We start from the raw sequence: 18,103 nt of genomic DNA, 5'->3' as shown, positions 1-18,103 counted from the left end.
ATTTTATATTGTATATAGATTTGTTTTATAGGAGATAAATTGTGGTAGGTTTTTTAGTGTAGGTCACATTCTTCTTTGGCTTGGCTTCGCGGACGAAGATTTATGGAGGGGGTAAAAAAGTCCACGTCAGCTGCAGGCTCGTTTGTGGCTGACCAGTCCGATGCGGGACAGGCAGACACGATTGCAGCGGTTGCAAGGGAAAATTGGTTGGTTGGGGTTGGGTGTTGGGTTTTTCCTCCTTTGCCTTTTGTCAGTGAGGTGGGCTCTGCGGTCTTCTTCAAAGGAGGCTGCTGCCCGCCAAACTGTGAGGCGCCAAGATGCACGGTTTGAGGCGTTATCAGCCCACTGGCGGTGGTCAATGTGGCAGGCACCAAGAGATTTCTTTAGGCAGTCCTTGTACCTTTTCTTTGGTGCACCTCTGTCACGGTGGCCAGTGGAGAGCTCGCCATATAATACGATCTTGGGAAGGCGATGGTCCTCCATTCTGGAGACGTGACCCATCCAGCGCAGCTGGATCTTCAGCAGCGTGGACTCGATGCTGTCGACCTCTGCCATCTCGAGTACCTCGACGTTAGGGGTGTGAGCGCTCCAATGGATGTTGAGGATGGAGCGGAGACAACGCTGGTGGAAGCGTTCTAGGAGCCGTAGGTGGTGCCGGTAGAGGACCCATGATTCGGAGCCGAACAGGAGTGTGGGTATGACAACGGCTCTGTATACGCTTATCTTTGTGAGGTTTTTCAGTTGGTTGTTTTTCCAGACTCTTTTGTGTAGTCTTCCAAAGGCACTATTTGCCTTGGCGAGTCTGTTGTCTATCTCATGTTTGTTTGTCACATACAAACACTTCAAAACAGATCTCATTTAAAATGCCAGAGTTCTGCTCAAGCCAGACAGTCCGGGCTCCGGGTGCCTTTGAAAAACTTTGAAGAATGCCTATAGAAACTTCACAAATAGGTGATAATTGGACATGCTGCGGAGTAATGGATTATATTTTGGAAAGCAGCAGATGAATGAACTCGGAAGATTAAGTCTGGAGCTGCAGTCTGTCTGAATGCAGTTTGCTGTTCTAAGAGGGTATGTGGTTTTCTCTGAGTTAGAAAGAGAGAGAGAGAGAGAATTCAGTTCTACAGTTCAGCAGCAGCAGCTAGGACTGGAACAGGACAAGCTGGAAAGCTTGTGGAAAACCCCATTTGGAAGATAGTTTGAGAGTGCTTAGTTCATTTCAGCCTGGTCAAAGCGCTTGTGATCTATACAAGAGGAGATGGCTGGCTGTATAATGTTTCATTTGAAATAAGGGAAACAGAAAAGGAACTCTAGTGGTGAACTGAAAGCAAGAGGTTATCATCTGGAAAACCCTGATGGGGCAAGTTTCTTTGGCAAGACACTGAAGTAGCTGATCGGAAGGAAACAGTTTGTGTCCAATGAGCAACAAATCTCTCTCCGAAAACTGACAAGAACCTTCCTGAGCAGTAACCATTTACCTTTCAAGCACCAAAGCCTGGTGAACTTTATAAATGTTAAATTCTGTGCACAGTAGAAGAATTGCCTGCAACCAGCGAAACACCCTCCAAAACGTACCAGGGATTGTCAGTCAATTGTTTGTAATCGGGCAGCACAGGCTCCTGGGTTGAAAGGGGCTGTTACCGTGCTGTATGTCTACATTTTAAAATTAAAATTTTACTGAGCCCATTCTTTTCTGCAAATTCCTCCCAGATCCTACCCTGCCTTCCACACTGGGACCAGTTGCCACCCACCCCCTTCCCCACCATCAACCCACACAGTTTAATAGATGTGGGAAAGCCCACATGGTCACAGAGAACATCAGGCAGAGAACACTACAGCAGTGCACAGGTCCTTTGGCCCTCGATGTTGTGCCGACCCATATATTCTGACCAAAAAAAAAACCCTTCCTACCCCATAACCCTCTATTTTTCTTCCATCCATGGGGATGTCACAGAGAATCTTAAATGCCCCTAATGTTTCAGCCTCACCCACCACTCCTGGCAAGGCATTCCAGGCCCCCTCAGCGTGTAAGTAAACTTAACCTTGATGTCTTCCCTAAGTGTTCGTCCCTTCACTCTGTACAGATGTCCCCTTGTGTTTGCTACTCCTGCCCTGGGAAAAAGGAGCTCGCTGGCTGTCCACCCTACCTCAGGATCAAGTCTCCTCTCATTCTTCTTCGCTCCAAAGAGAAAAATCCCAGCTCTGCTAATCTTGCCTCATAAGACCCATTTTCCAATCCAGGCAACATCCTGGTTAATCTCCTCTGCCCCCTCTCCACGGCTTCCACATCCTTCCGGTAGTGAGGTGACCAGATACTCTGAGTGTGGTCTCACCAGAGACTTGTAGAGCAAACGTGCAAACTTGGCTCAGAAGGCTTCGGAGGTGAGGATTCAAGTGCTGGCTTCACCCTGAGGGTCACTACTGATGACCTCACTCCTAAGAGGAGCCAGCATTGCTGTCATCCCGAGGGCCCTAATTCCAGAAGTTGGGTGAGGGTAAGATAGAGGGGGAGGGTCCATGTGGATGGTGTGGGACCCATATCCCTTTTTTTTGTATGCTCAGCCCTCTCCTGTCACTCCACGACATCATCGTCAGATCCAGCTCCAAGAGAGTCATCAAACTTCAGATTACACAACCGACCTCGGCCTCATCAGCAACAACGATGAGCCGCCCTACAGAGAAGAGGTGGAAAATCTTGCGAACTGGTGCGAGCCTGAGTCGCAACGCGAACAAGATGATTGTGGACTTCAGGAGGACCAGGACTGACCACCCTCTGCTACACATCCACGACTCTGCAGTGGGGAGAGTGAGAGCACCAAGTTCCTTGGAGTTGACTGAACTCATGACCTATCAGGGACACTCAACATCTCCTCACTTGTCAAGGTACAACACCGACTGCACTTCCTGACAAGCCTGAATCAGAATCAGAATTTATTGTCATGAAGAAGTCATGAAATTCAGTGTTTATCAGCAGCGTCACCGTGCAAACTTTCATATTATAACCATCTTACAACAATACTTTAAAGAATAAAAATAACAGTGCACGAAAAGTAAGGCAGTGTCTGTGGTTCATTGATCATTCAGGAGTCTGAGGGCAGCGGGGAAGAAGCTGTCCTTGTGCCGCTGAGTGCTCATCTTTAGGCTCCTGTACATTTTCCCCGATGGTAGCAGAGTGAAGAGGGCCTGGCCTGGGTGGTGGGGATCTTCGAGGATAGAGGTTGATTTCTTAAGACAGCGCCTCATGTTGATGTCCTCGATGGAGTGGAGTCTGGTGCCTGTGATGTCGCAGGCTGAGTAAACAACCCTCTGGAGTTTACTCTTGTCCTGAGACTTGGTGCGTCCATACCAGACAGTGATGCCACCAATCAGAATGCTTTCCACAGTCCACCTGTAGAAGTTTACAAGAGTCTTTGGTGACCTACCAAATCTCCTCAGGCACCTCACAATGTATAGCCGCTGGCGAGTCTTCTTTGTGATTACATCAACATGGAGGCTCCAGGACTGATTCTCGGAGATGTTAACACCCAGGAATTTTAACCAGGCAAGGCTACCAGCCACCAAAATGTCAACCTTCTACAGGAGCTCTATCAAGAGCATCCTGGCCAGCTGAATCACAGTGTGGGTACGGTTGCTGCAGAGAAATGGATCAGAGGTCAGTCCTCTGATCCATAAGAGCAGCAGAGAGTATCAATGGAGTCTTTCCCACCACCCCCCCCCCAACCATCGTTGTGATCTACCAGGATCGTTGTCTGAAGAGGGCATGCAAAATCATCGAGGAACCCTTCCACTCTGCGCACAGCATCTGTCAGCTGCTCCCATCGGGAAAGAGATACAGGAGGATCAGAGCCAGCACCACTAGGCTGAGGAACAGCTTCTTCCCACGGGCAGTGAGAATGCTGAACAACTAAAGGAATGCTCACACTGACCCTCCGAGACTCTACTATTTACTAAACAACATTTATATATTTATTTGTATCTATTAATACTTGTCCTGCATATGTATTGTTTGTCTGTACGTGTGTATTGTCTGGTTGTGTGTCTGCGTATTTTAAACCAAGGACAGAGAATGCTGTTTCGTCAGGTTGTACTTGTACAATTAGATGAGAATAAACTTGACTTGAAATTAATATTGCCCCTTTATATATATATTTTTTTTTAAAAAATTTTTTTTTCACACCATAAATCACATTAGCCATGATATACACTATTTCTTTTTCACACATATACAGTGACTTTTTCTCCCTCCCCCTCCCTCCTCCCAAGCCACCCCCCCACCCCCCCCTCTCATCCATTTTAGGTATACAATCTAGGTTGCATTAAGCCAGTCAGACAATGTTGTCATTCAACAAAATTACACCAGAAATTCTACTGAGTCCATTCTTTTGAAGTGAAAGCACAACACTGCAGAAAACAAGGGCTCACTCCAAAACATCGTTATGTATTTTTGTCTTTACTACATAAAGCGCATTGTTTCACCCACTGAGTTTCTCCAGCATCGAGTTTTTAGTGCAGGATGAGCTACCAATTGGATACAGGATCGGCTTTGGAGGTAGGAGGTGTGTATGTGTGGATTTGTGAGTGCATGTGTGTAGGACTGCATGTAGGTACATGCTTGTAGATATGTGTGTAGGTGTGTGTTTGTGTCTGTGTATGCGCTTGTGTGTAGGGGTGTAGGAGTGCGAGTTTGTGTGTATCTGTGTATGTATGTGTGTAGGTGTGTGAGTTTGTATGTAGGGGTGTGTGTGTGTGCATCTGTGTATGAGTGTATGTAGGTGTGTGTTTGTAGATATGTGTGTGTAGAGGTGTGTGTATGTGTGTAGGAGTGCGTGTAGGTGTGTGTTAGTAGATGTTTCTGTGTGCTATTTGCTTTGCTGTTGGTGCGTCTGTGCCCATTGGTATCTGTGCATATATATGTGTCTATGTATATGTGTGTGTTGGTGTCTGTGAGTGTATGTGTCTGTCTGTCTCTGCATGTGTGAGTGTGTGTGTATTTCTATGGTTGTATGTGCATGTGTGTGTGTGTGTGTGTGTGTGTGTGTTTGCATTTCTGGTGGTGTTAGTTGGTGTGAGTGTGCTTGTATGTGTGTGCATGTGTATGTCTGTGTTCTTGTGTGGTTGTATGTCTGCGTGTGTGAAGACATGTTTGTGTGTGTGTTTGTATGACCATGAGTGTGTGTGTGTTTGGGTTTCTGTTGGTGTGTATGTGTCTACCTGTATCTATGTGTGTTTGTGTCTGTGTGTCTGCCTGTGTATGTGTCTATCTGTATCTGTATGTGTGTGTCTGTGTCCATCTGTCTGTATGTGTGTGTGTATGTGTGTGTGTGTGTGTGTCTCTCTCTCTCTCTCTGTTGGTGAGTATCTGTAACTCTCTGTTGGCGTGTGTGTCTGGGCGTGCACGTATGTCTCTGTTAGTGTGTGTGCCAGTGTGTTCCGTGCATGTTTCATACTATAATGCGTTGCAAAGAATATGCCCCAGGATACAAATTCCACAGTGCAATGCCAGACCACTTTCACAACAAGCAATGAAGAATTCATGTTGAGGACACCCAACTCTTAGTTCCACCCCATCCTTTATGATTTCCTCAGCTTTGGTGAAGGATCTTTTGGCTTCATGAGGGGAAGGTCATGCCTCACGACCCGAAATGAGTTTTTTGAGTAAGTAACAAAAGAAATTGATGAAGGCAGGGTGGTGGATGTAGGATATATGGATTTTAGAGAGGCTGACATGGGAGACTTGTTCAGGAAGTCCTGAGGTATGAAAACTTGGCTGTGTGGATTATAAACTGGGTTGTGTGTAGAAAGCAGAGAGTAGTGGATGGAAAGCATTGTGCCTGGAGGTCAGTGACTAGTGGAGCTCCACATGGATCTGTTCTGGGACCCCTACTCTGGGTGATTTTTATAAATTACTTAGACAAGGAAGTAGAGGGGTGGATCATTAAGTTTATGGATGATATAAAGGTTGGAGGAGTTGTGGATACCATTGAAGGCTGTCGTAGGTTACAACAGGATATAGACAGGGTACAGAGTCGGGTGGAGAAGTGACAGATGGAGATCAATCCGGATAAGTGTGAGGTGATGCATTTTGGAAGATCAAACTTGAAGGTAGGGTACAGGGTTAATGATCAGAAACAACAGTATGGAAGAACTGAGAGAAATTGGGGTCCAAATCCATTCAACTCTCAAGTTCGCCACACAGGTTGATAGGATGGTTAAGAAGGCCTATGGGACGTTAGGCTTCATTAGTTGGGGGACTAAGTTCAGGAGTTGAGAGGACATGTTGCAACTCTACAAATCTCTGGTGAGACCACATTTGGAGTATTGTGTTCAGTTCTGGTCACCTCGTTATAGGAAGGATGTGGAAGCTTTGGAGAGGGGGCAGAGGAGATTTACCAGGATGTTGCCTGGATTGGAAAATGCATCTTATGAGGCAAGGTTAGCAGAGCTGGGATTTTTCTCTTTGGAGCGTAGAAGAATGAGAGGTGACTTAATAGAGGTCTATGTGTTGCCCTAGCGGCAGGGCTATAGTCTACAAGATTCTGAGAGGCATAGATAAGGTGGTGGGGGGGGGGGGGTAGCAAACACTAGAGACATCTGTACAAAGTGAAAGGAGGAAGTTTTCATGATTAAGGTTTTTTTTGACACAGAGAGTTGTGTGTGCCTGGGATGCATTGCCAGGAGTGGTGGTGAAGGCTAGAACAATAGGGGCATTTAAAAGACTCTTAGATAGTCCCATTGATGGAAGAAAAATAGAGGGTTACAGGGTAGGGAGGGCTTAGTATCTTTTGGTAGGTATATATGGTTTGGCACAACGTCATAGGCCCAAGGGTCTGTACTGCGCTGTAGTGATCTATGTTCTAAGTTCAGGCTAGAATGGAAATGAAGGTGATAGTGGCATTGGGCTTCACCAGAGATGGAAAGCAGCAGAAGTCGGTCAAGGACACTCGATCATGGGAACTGCAGACTGAGTGAGACCTGGGTCAAGACTGACCTGAATTTCAGCAGGATGTCCTCCAACACCTACCATTTATTGTTGCTTAAGTGTAAAACTCTTACATTTCTTTTAACCAGCTGTAAATAAAGATCAACCAAATTAATAGAATGGGATATTACTGTTAAAATTATTTTCAGAATACAAAGCCAGAACACTTGGAGTACAAATTTGTACAAAGCATTTTAAAAGTAGTTAATCCAAGTTTATTCTCATCTGGTTGTACAAGTACAACCTGACGAAACAGCATTCTCCGGTCCTCTGTGCAGACACACAACCAGACATAGCACACATACAGACAAACAATACATATGCAGGACAAATATTCATCTATACAAATAAATAAATGTTGCTCAGTAAATATGAGAGTCTCAGATGGTTAGTGTGAGCAGTTCCTTTGGTCGTTCAGCATTCTCACGTGGGAAGAGGCTGTTCCTCAGCCTGGTAGTGCTGGCTCTGATCCTCCTGGATCTTTTCCCCGACGGGAGCAGCTGACAGATGCTGTGTGCGGGATGGAAGGGGTCCTCAATAATTTTGCACGCCCTCTTCAGACAACAATCTGGGTAAAACACGTGGATGTGGGGGGGGGGGGGTTGGTGGAGAGGGAGACCCCAGAAATTTACTCTGCCACTCTCATGGTCCTGTGGATTGACCTGTAATCCATTTCTCTGCAGCAACCGTACCATACTGTGATACAGCTGGCTAGGACAAAATGATGATTTGATGTTTAAGGACCCTTAAGGAAAAGTTGTCATAAATATGATAGAATTTTTATATAAAGATTGAAAGTAATTCAGGGCTGAATCAAGGGTCTTCAATCCAAAAGCAGGAATAGCTCTTATGTCCTATCCATTTAATCAGAGATCTTGGACTCACCCCATCAGAGATAGTTCCCAGGTAAAAGGAATAAAAATAAAAGACAGGGAATATAAAATCAGTCTATTTGCGGATGATGTGATAGTGTACTTAACAGAACCAGAACTATCAATAAAAGAACTATATAAGAAATTGAAGGAATATGGAGAAGTGTCGGGATACAAGATAAACGTAAATAAAAGTGAAGCAATGCCTATGAATAACGCGGATTTCTCAAAATTTAAGAAGGAATCCCCATTCAGATGGCAAATGCAGGCAATAAGATACCTAGGTGTACAAATAAACAAAAATCTAGGCCAATTATATAAACTCAATTACAATCCACTAATGAAAAAATTACAGGACGATTTAGAGCATTGGAAAGAGCTACCACTAACACTGATAGGAAGGATAAACTGTATTAAAATGAACATTTTTCCAAGGATACTATACTTATTTCAGGCATTGCCAATACAACTGACAGAAAAATTCTTCAAAGAGTTAAAGAAAATAATAAGGAAATTTTTATGGAGGGGGGGAAACCGAGGATAGCACTAGATAAATTAACAGAATGGTATAAACAAGGAGGCTTACAATTGCCAAACTTCAAAAATTATTATAGAGCCGCACAATTAAGGTACCTATCAGATTTTTATCAAACAAGGGAAAAACCAGACTGGACGAGATTAGAATTAGATAAAATAGGGGAAAAGATACCTGAACACATATTATATAAATGGGACGAAAAATTGGTACAACATAGAACTTCTCCAGTATTACACCATCTCCTCAATATATGGAAGAAGATTCATGTAGAAAGAAATAAAACAAATTATCAATTACCAAAACTAATATTGATGCAAAATAAGCTACTCCCTTTTACAATAGACAACCTTTCCTTTAGAAAATGGGAAAAAAAAGGGATTAAAAGAATAGAAAATTGTTTTTCAGGAAGTAGATTCTTATCCTTTGAACAAATGAGAGATAAATACAATATAACTGGAGATACAGTGCTGGCATATTACCAACTGAGATCCTACTTGAAAGATAAAGTAGGAAGCAATTTGAGTTTACCAGAGGGAAGTAACCTTGAATATGTGATTACAGATACAATGTTAATCAAAAGATTTATAACAAATATGTATATTAAACTGCAAGAAAAGGAGAATGAGGAAACAAATGGTAAAACTAAACAAAAATGGGAACAAGATTTAAATATAAAGATAAAAAAGGAAACATGGGAGAAATTATGTTCTGGAACGATGAGAAATACAATAAATACGAGGCTGCGTATGATACAATATAATTGGTTACACAGACTATACATTACACCGCAAAAGTTAAATAAATGGGACCCAACAGTATCTAATAGATGTTTTCGATGTAAAAAAGAAAGGGGAACAACAATTCATGCAATCTGGACATGTGAGAGAGTAGAAAAATTTTGGGAAGATCTCAATCAGATATTAAATAAAATAACAGAAAACAATATACCAAAGAATCCAGAGATCTTTCTCCTAAGTAACATAAAAAATAAAGAATTTGGAATTGACTTGGAAGATGCACAAAAAAGATTTGTTAAGATAGCCCTAGCCGTAGCAAAAAAATGTATTATGTCAACCTGGAAATTGGAAGATAATTTGAAAATACAACAATGGTATATAGAAATGAATAAATGTATTCCATTAGAAAAAATAACATATAGTTTAAGAAATAATATTGAAATATTCGAACAAGTATGGGAGCCTTACATTAAATACAATAGCGAAAACCTACCGGGAACAAACATTACCTAAGTTTATGGAAGGAGAAGAGAAGAAAAGAATGGACTCAGTAGAATTTCTGGTGTATTTTTGTTGAATGACAACATTGTCTGACTGGCTTAATGCAACCTAGATTGTATACCTAAAATGGATGAGAGGGGGGGGGGGGTGGGGGGGTGGCTTGGGAGGAGGGAGGGGGGGGGGGGAGAAAAAGTCACTGTATATGTGTGAAAAAGAAAAAGTGTATATCATGGCTAACGTGATTTATGGTGTGAAAAATAAAAAAATTAATTAAAAAAAAAAAGAGATAGTTCCCAGGTCCTTTTCATTCCACCAGAGATCCTGGTCTCACCCCATCAGAGATAGTTCCCAGATCTTATCCATTCCACCAGAGATCCTGGTCTCACCCCATCAGAGATAGTTCCCAGATCCTATCCATTCCACCAGAGATCCTGGTCTCACCCAATCAGAGATAGTTGAGATAATTCCCAGGTCCTTTCCATTCCACCAGAGACCCTGGTCTCGCCCCATTAGAGATAGTTCCTTGAAATAGAGGAAATACAGGATATATTAAAAAAGCTACCGAACAATAAAACGCCTGGAGAGGATGGAGTCCCAACAGAATTCTATAGAGCATTTAAAGAGTTATTAATTCCTCCTCTCCTGGAAGTAATGAACCAGATAGAAGAAACACAAAACTTTCCAGATTCATGTAAAACAGCAATAATTACAGTAATACCAAAGACAGGGAAAGATCCACTAACACCAGCATCATATAGACCAATATCTCTACTTAATTCAGATTATAAGATAATAGCAAAACTATTAGCAAACAGATTGGCTGACTGTGCACCAAAAATAGTAAAACAAGATCAAATTGGATTTATTAAGAAAAGACGAACAACGGACAATATCTGTAAGTTCATTAACATTGGAAATAAAATACCAACGGTAGCTGTTGCTTTAGACGCAGAGAAAGCCTTTGACAGGGTAGAATGGAATTATTTATTTGAAGTATTACAGAGGTTCAACCTACCAGAAAGATATATTAATTGGATTAAAGCATTATATAGTGACCATTGGTTAAGGTGACAGTTAATGGATATGTATCGAACCAATTTAAATTAAGTAGGTCAACTAGGCAGGGATGCTCACTGTTCGCTTTAGCAATAGAACCATTGGCAGAACTGATAAGAACAGAAAATAAAATAAAAGGGATAAAAATAAAGGAGTATAAAATCAGTTTATTTGCAGATGACATCATAGTATACTTAACAGAACCAGAAATATCAATAAAAGAACTACATAAGAAATTGAAGGAGGATGGAGAAATATCGGGGTACAAGATCAACGCAACTAAAAGTGAAGCAATGCCAATGAATAATGCAGATTACACAGAGTTTAAAAAAGAATCACCATTTAAATGGCAAACACAAACAATCCGATACCTAGGTATTAGATTAGATAATAATTTAGGCCACCTATACAAATTAAATTATCAGCCAATAATGAAGAAATTACAGGATGACTTAGAACATTGGAAAGAATTGCCACTAACATTGATAGGAAGGGTAAATTGCATTCAAATGAATGTCTTCCCAAGGATACAATACCTATTTCAATCATTACCAATTCCCTTAACAGAGAAATTCTTCAATGAACTAAAGAGAATAATAAGGAAATTCTTATGGAAAGGGGGAAACCAAGGATAGTGTTAGATAAATTAACAGAATGGTACAAACAAGGTGGTTTGCAGCTACAAAACTTTAAAAATTATTATAGAGCAGCACAATTAAGGTATCTATCAGATTTTTATCAAACAAGGGAAAAACCAGATTGGACCAAGATACAGCTAGATAAAATAGGGGAGAAGGTACCAGAATATATACTTTATAAGTGGGATGAAAAACTGGTGCAATATAGAAGTTCACCAGTACTGCACCATTTACTCAACATATGGAAGAAGATTCACTTAGAAAGGAAAAATACAAATTACCAAATACCAAAATTATTATTGACGCAAAATCAACTAATCCCTTTCACAATCGATTAACTTTCCTTTAGAGAATGGGAGAGAAAAGGAATTAAAAGAATAGAAAATTGTTTTTTGGGAAATAATTTATTATCATTTGAACAAATGAAGTACAAATATGGAATAACTAATGGTACAATGTTTGCATATCATTAACTGAAAACCTACTTAAAGGACAAATTGAGAAGCAGACTGAGATTACCAAAAGGAAACAGTTTTGAATATGTGATTACAGACACAATGATAATTAAAAGATTTATAACGAACATGTGCATTAAGCTGCAAGAGAAGGAAAATGATGAAATAAGCTATAAACCCAAACAAAAGTGGGAAAAAGATTTAAACATAAAGATATAAAATGAAATATGGGAAAAGTTATGCTCTGGAACTATGAGAAATATAATAAACACGAGGTTACGCATGATACAATATAATTGGTTTCACAGACTATATTTCACGCCCCAAAAGTTAAAAAAATGGGATTCAACATTATCAGATAGATGTTTTTGCTGTTAGAAGGAAACTGGAACAACAGTACATGCAATTTGGGCATGTGAGAAAGTGAAAAAGTTTTGGGAAGATCTAAATCAGGTATTAAATAAAATCACAAAAAGAAACATACCAAAAAATTCAGAGATCTTTCTTCTAAGTAATGTAAGAAGTAAAGAATTAGGCCTCAAACTGGATGAAGCGAAAAAAATATTTATTATGATAGCCTTAGCAGTAGCAAAGAAATGTATCATGTCAACTTGGAAATCAGAAAAGAGCCTGAGAGTACAGCAATGGTACATAGAAATGAATAAATGTATTCCATTGGAAAAAATAACATATAATTTAAAAAAATAAAGTCACATTATTTGAACAAATTTGGGAACCGTACATGGAACACAACAGAGAGTGCTTGCCTCAGACCTCCACCCCCTAAAATGATAAAATGAGAAGAAGACAAAATGACCTGATCCAGTGTGTAAAAGTAGATGACACATTTTTATTGTTTATTTTCACTGTGTGATGACATTGTTTAATGGTTTTATTGTATTGTCTATGTTGAATGTTTAATGGGTTTGGAGGGGGGTGGGAAGGGGGGAGGGAAGGTAGGGGGAAAAAAGGGGAGAAAATGCCACTGTGTATATTCAAGAGGGAAATGTTTGCGTGTATTTTGATTGATATGGTTCATAGTGTGAAAAATAAAAAAATTATATATCAGAGATAGTTCCCAGGTCCTTTCCATTCCACCAGAGGACCTGGTCTTACCTTATCAGAGCATTCACGGACATTTTCAACCTCTCATTGCTGCACTCAGAGATTCAAAAGGGCATCAATCATCCCGGTACCCAAGACGAGTAGAGTGAGCTGCCTCAACGACTACTGCCCAGCAGCACTAACTTCTACTGTGATGAAATGGAACAGCCAGAATTAACACGTACCTAAGCAAAGATCTGGACCCACTGCAATTTGCCTATCGTCACAATCGCTCCACAGCAGATTCAAATATCGCTGGCTCTCCACTCAGCCCTGGATCACCTCGAAAAGAGCAATTCATACACACGGCTGCTCATTGACTACAGTTCAACTTTCAGCACCATTATTCCCTCAGTGCTGGTCAAGAAACTACCAACTCTAGGCCCCTGTATCCCCTTCTGCAACTGGATCATTGACTTTCTCATTGGAAGACCACAATCAGTACGAATTGGAAATGTCTCCTCAAAGATGCGTTCTTAACCCACTGCTCTACTCGTTATACACCCATGACTGTGTGGCCAGGCACAATTCCAGTGCCATCTACAAGTTTGCTGATGACACTACAGTTGCCGTCAGAATCACAAACAACAATGAGGAAACGTACAGGAGATCAGCTCGTTGAGTGGTGTAACAACAAAAACCTTGCAATCAACGTCAGCAAAACCAAGACGATTGTGGGCTTCTGGAGGAAGTCAGGGGAACACGACCCAGTCCTCATCGAGGGCTTAGTAGCGGAGAGGGTCAAAACTTCAGATCCCTGGGTGTCAACATCTCTGAGGATCTGTCCTAGAGCCTCCATGTTGATGCAATCACAAAGCAGGCTGTACTTTGTGAGATGTCTGAAGAGATTCGGTATGTCGTGCTCTGTCAGACTGAGACCACCTGCAAACTGGAAGAACAAACACCTCATCTTCCATCTGGGCTCCCTCCAACAGGGATGGCAATAACATCACATTCTCCAGTGTCATTTAGCCCCCACCACCCCCATCTTTTTATCTGTCTCCTCCCCTCTTGCTCTCTCTCTCTCTCTCTTCCCTTTTCCCTCTGTTTCCTTTGCCCAGCTTTGCATTCGAAGAGCCAACCCCTGCCCTCCCCCTATAATTCTCACCATTCCTCTCTCCTAGTCTCTTCTCCATATCCAATTAACACCTTTTTTTGTCTGTGGGTCTGTTTTCCTTCCCTTGACATTATTTTAATACAGATTCCTGCCTGGTTTTTTCTCATACTGTGAAGAAGGGCTCAGGCCTGAAACATCAGTAATTTATCTGGACCGCCTGTGGACTCTGTGAGACCGGCTGAGCTCCTCCAGCATTTTTGGGTTTTTAACTACAATCCAGACTTCAAATTCCTTGCTCACCATGAAGTTTCTGTGTTGCTCTTAGAATTTTCCACACTTTTAGTTTAACAGGACATAACAGCACAGCCCTTTGGCCCATAATGTTGTTCTGATTGATAGACACCTACCTAACAAACTAAACCTTACACCCATAACCCTCTATTTTTCTTCCATCCATGAGCCTGTTTAAGAGTCTTTTAAATGTCTCTATTGTACCAACCTCCACCACCGCCCCTGGCAAGGCATTCCAGGCCCCCACAACTCTTACCCCTGACGTCTCCCCTAAACTTCCCTCCCTTCACTTTGTGTAGACATCCTCTGGTGTTTGCTTCTCCTGCCCTGGGGAAAAGGTGCTGGCTGTCCTCCCAACCTTTGCCCCTCATGATCTTGTAGACCTCTATTAAGTTACCTCTCATCCTTCTTCACTCCAGAGGGAACAACCCTAGGTCTGCTAACCTCGCCTCATAAGACACATTCTCCAATCCAGGCATCATCCTTTCTGTAATGAGGCAACCAGAACTGAACACAATACTCTCAGTGAGGTCTCAACACAGTTCTATAGAGCTGCAACATTTCCTCCCAACACTTTAAATTCAATCCCCCGACTAATACCACAAGCAGCCTTTTTAACTTCCCTATCAAGCCGTGTGACAAACTTTCGAGAGCTATGGATTTGGACCCATACAGTGAAGAATCCTACCATTAACCATGTATTCTCCCTTCAGTTCATGAATGAAATCTGCCATGTATTTAAGGGTAGGTATAGAGTTTGGAACTGCACACTCTGGGAGGGGACATTTCATGGTAGCTGAAGAACATTACATTTAATTACCTTGTTTTCAATTTTTAAAAAAAATTTAGACCTACAGCGCAGTAACAGGCCCTTCCAGCTCACAAGCTTGTGTCGTTTAATTACACCCAATTGACCTGCAACACTCAGTGCATTTTTGAAAGGTCAGAGGGAACCCACGCAGACACATACAAACTCTGTACAATTCCGGATGGCTGGGGCTGTAAAAGAGTTGCGCTCACCATGCCCAATAAAAAAATTATTCATAATGTACATGTCAATCACAACCAGGAGACCCAAAAAGACTGGAATCTATGTAAAAGGCTGATGGAAATTGCTGAGTTCCACCAATTTTTAAAATCAAAATGCAATCAGGAAATGTCATGACCAACCTTCAGTGCATTTGCTTGTAATGTGTTGGATATGTTATCATTACCAATATTTCCTCTTTGTACATATAAAACCATTGAAGTGTTGAACTTCAGAGGGCAGTTATTTTACTGGCTCCAACCCCCTTAGGACTCTGCTCAAAGAGCCTGGGTTCCGTCCCCGCGAAGCCATCATGTTTTGGTTTCTTCTGTGGTTCTACCCACTATGTAAAGAACACGAAAACTACTTATGTTGTGCGAGGTATAACGAAAACAAGGCTTTCACTTAAAAGTCCTGGGCTCTCCCTGTGGGGGTGGGGGGAGGGGGGCGCGGTGCGTAGGAACCACTGTTGAGAATGGCTTCAGTGTCCAGGATCCTCGACCTGTATGCCTCCGCCTACCTCACTGGATGGGGCCTCGTGGCTGCTACAACGTTGAGGCAGGTGGACGTTTCCGGATTTTTCTCATTGCTGCAACGTTCTGTTGGAATAGAATCTCAGCAGCGAAATAGTGACTGTGGTCCTTTATCAGGCAAGGTTTGCAGAGCTTGGGCTTTTCTCTTTGGAGCAAAGAAGGAGGAGACTTGATAGAGGTTGACAAGATTATGAGAGGCAGGGATAGGGTGGATGGCCTATCCACCCTATTTTCCCAGGGCGAGAGTAGCAAACACGAGTGAAAGGAGGTAAGTTTAGGGGAGACATCAGGGGTATGTTTTTTTTTTACAGAGTTGTGCATGCCTAGAATGTCTTGCCTGGGGTGGGGATGGAGGCTGGAATATTATGGTCATTTAAGAGACTCTTAGGCACACGGATGAAAGAAAAATAGAGGGTTACAAGAGAGGGAGGGATTCGTCTTTTTATGGTAGGTAAGAATTACAGTGCCAGTGACTGGGGTTCAAATCCACCCCTGACTGTAGGGTTTATTTGTGACTGCGTGGGTCTCCTCTGGGTTCTCTGTTTTCCTCCCTTCCTTCAAAAACATACTAGGGGTTGCAGGTTAATTCTATGCTCCAGGGAATAAAGTTCCAACCCGTTTCAGTTCCTGAAGTCTGGGCAACATCCTTGTAAATCTTCTCTGCACTCTTTCCATCTTATTGATATCCTTTCTGTAGTTCAGTGACCAGAACTGCACATAATTCTCCAAATTTGGCTTCATCAATGCCTTAGACAACTTTACCATTACATTCCAGCTCCTGTACTCAGTACTTTGATTTATGAAGGCAAATGTGCCAAAAGCTCCCTTTACAACCCTATCCACCTGTGATCCCACTTTCAGGGAATTATGTATCTGTATTCCCAGATCCCTCTGTTCTACCGCACTCAGTGCCCGACCATTTACCATGTACGTCCTTTCTTAGTTTGTCCTTCCTAAATGCAAGACCTCACACTTGTCTGGATTAAAGTCCATCGGCCATTTTTCAGGACATTTTACCAGCTGGTCCCGATCCCTCTACAAGCTTTGAAAACCTCACTGTCCACAATGCCTCCAATCTTAGGGTCATCTGCAAACTTGCTGATCCAATTTATCACATGATCACCCAGATCATCAAAATAGACAACAATTGTCTCACTACTGATCCTTGAGGTATGACACGAGTCACAGGCCTCCAGTCTGAGAAGCATCATCCACCTCTACTCTCTAAAGATGGGGGTGGTGGGGGCTAAATGATACCGGAGAATGTGATGTTATTGCCATCCCAGTTGGAGGGAGCCCAGACGGAATCTGAGGTGTTGTTCCTCCAGCTTGCAGGTGGTCTCAGTCTGACAGAGCATGACATACTGAATCTCTTCATCAGACATCTCACAAAGTACAGCCACTGGCAAGCCTGCTTTGTGATTGCATCAACATGGAGGCTCCAGGACAGATCCTCAGAAATGTTGACACCCAGGGATCTGAAGTTCTTGACCCCTCTCCGCTAAAGAGCCCTCGATGAGGATTGGGTCGTGTTCCCCTGACTTCCTCCTGAAGCCCACAATCACCTCTATCCAATGGCTTCTCCTGTTCAGCCATTGTCAAATCCATTTCATTACTTCACCTAGCGTCTGAACCTTCCTGACTAACCTTCCATGTGGGACCTTGTCAAAGGTCTTACTGAAGTCCACGTAGACAATATCCACAGCCTTTTCTTCATCAACTTTCCTGGTAACCTCCTCGAAAAACTCTATAATGTTGGTTAAACACAATCCATGTTGACTATCCCCAATCAGTGTCTGGCTATCCAAATAATTGTATATCCGATCTCTTAGAACACCTTCCAATAAGTTACCTATCACTGACGTCAGGCTCACTGGCCTTAATTACCAGGGTTACTTTTGGAGCCTTTTTTTAAATAACGAAACTACATGAGCCTTACTTGCGGCTAAAGACATTTTAAATATTTCTGCCAGAGCCCCTGCAATTTCTTGTCCTTTATCTCCTCCATTTCCACCCTCCAACCACACACTTTTTTCCCTTCTCCATCTCCCACCATCTCCATCTTCTCTACCTCTCCCTCCACACCCTCCTATCACCTTCCCCCACCCTTCTCCATCTCCACCCCCTCTACATCCATCCCTCCCATCTACTGCCTCCTCACTTCCATCTGCAGCCCATCCATCCATCCCCTGCCTACACACCCTTCCCCATTTTCACCACTCTATCCCTCCATCCATCCCTCTTTCCCATCCCCTGCCCCTCATCTCTTCTCTATCTCCACCCCTCTATCCCTGGAACCATCCCTTCTTTCCATA

This window comes from Narcine bancroftii, chromosome 2 (assembly GCF_036971445.1).
Source record: "Narcine bancroftii isolate sNarBan1 chromosome 2, sNarBan1.hap1, whole genome shotgun sequence".
NCBI classification, from domain to species: Eukaryota; Metazoa; Chordata; class Chondrichthyes; order Torpediniformes; family Narcinidae; genus Narcine; species Narcine bancroftii.
Note: the sequence above shows the minus strand (reverse complement) of the source record.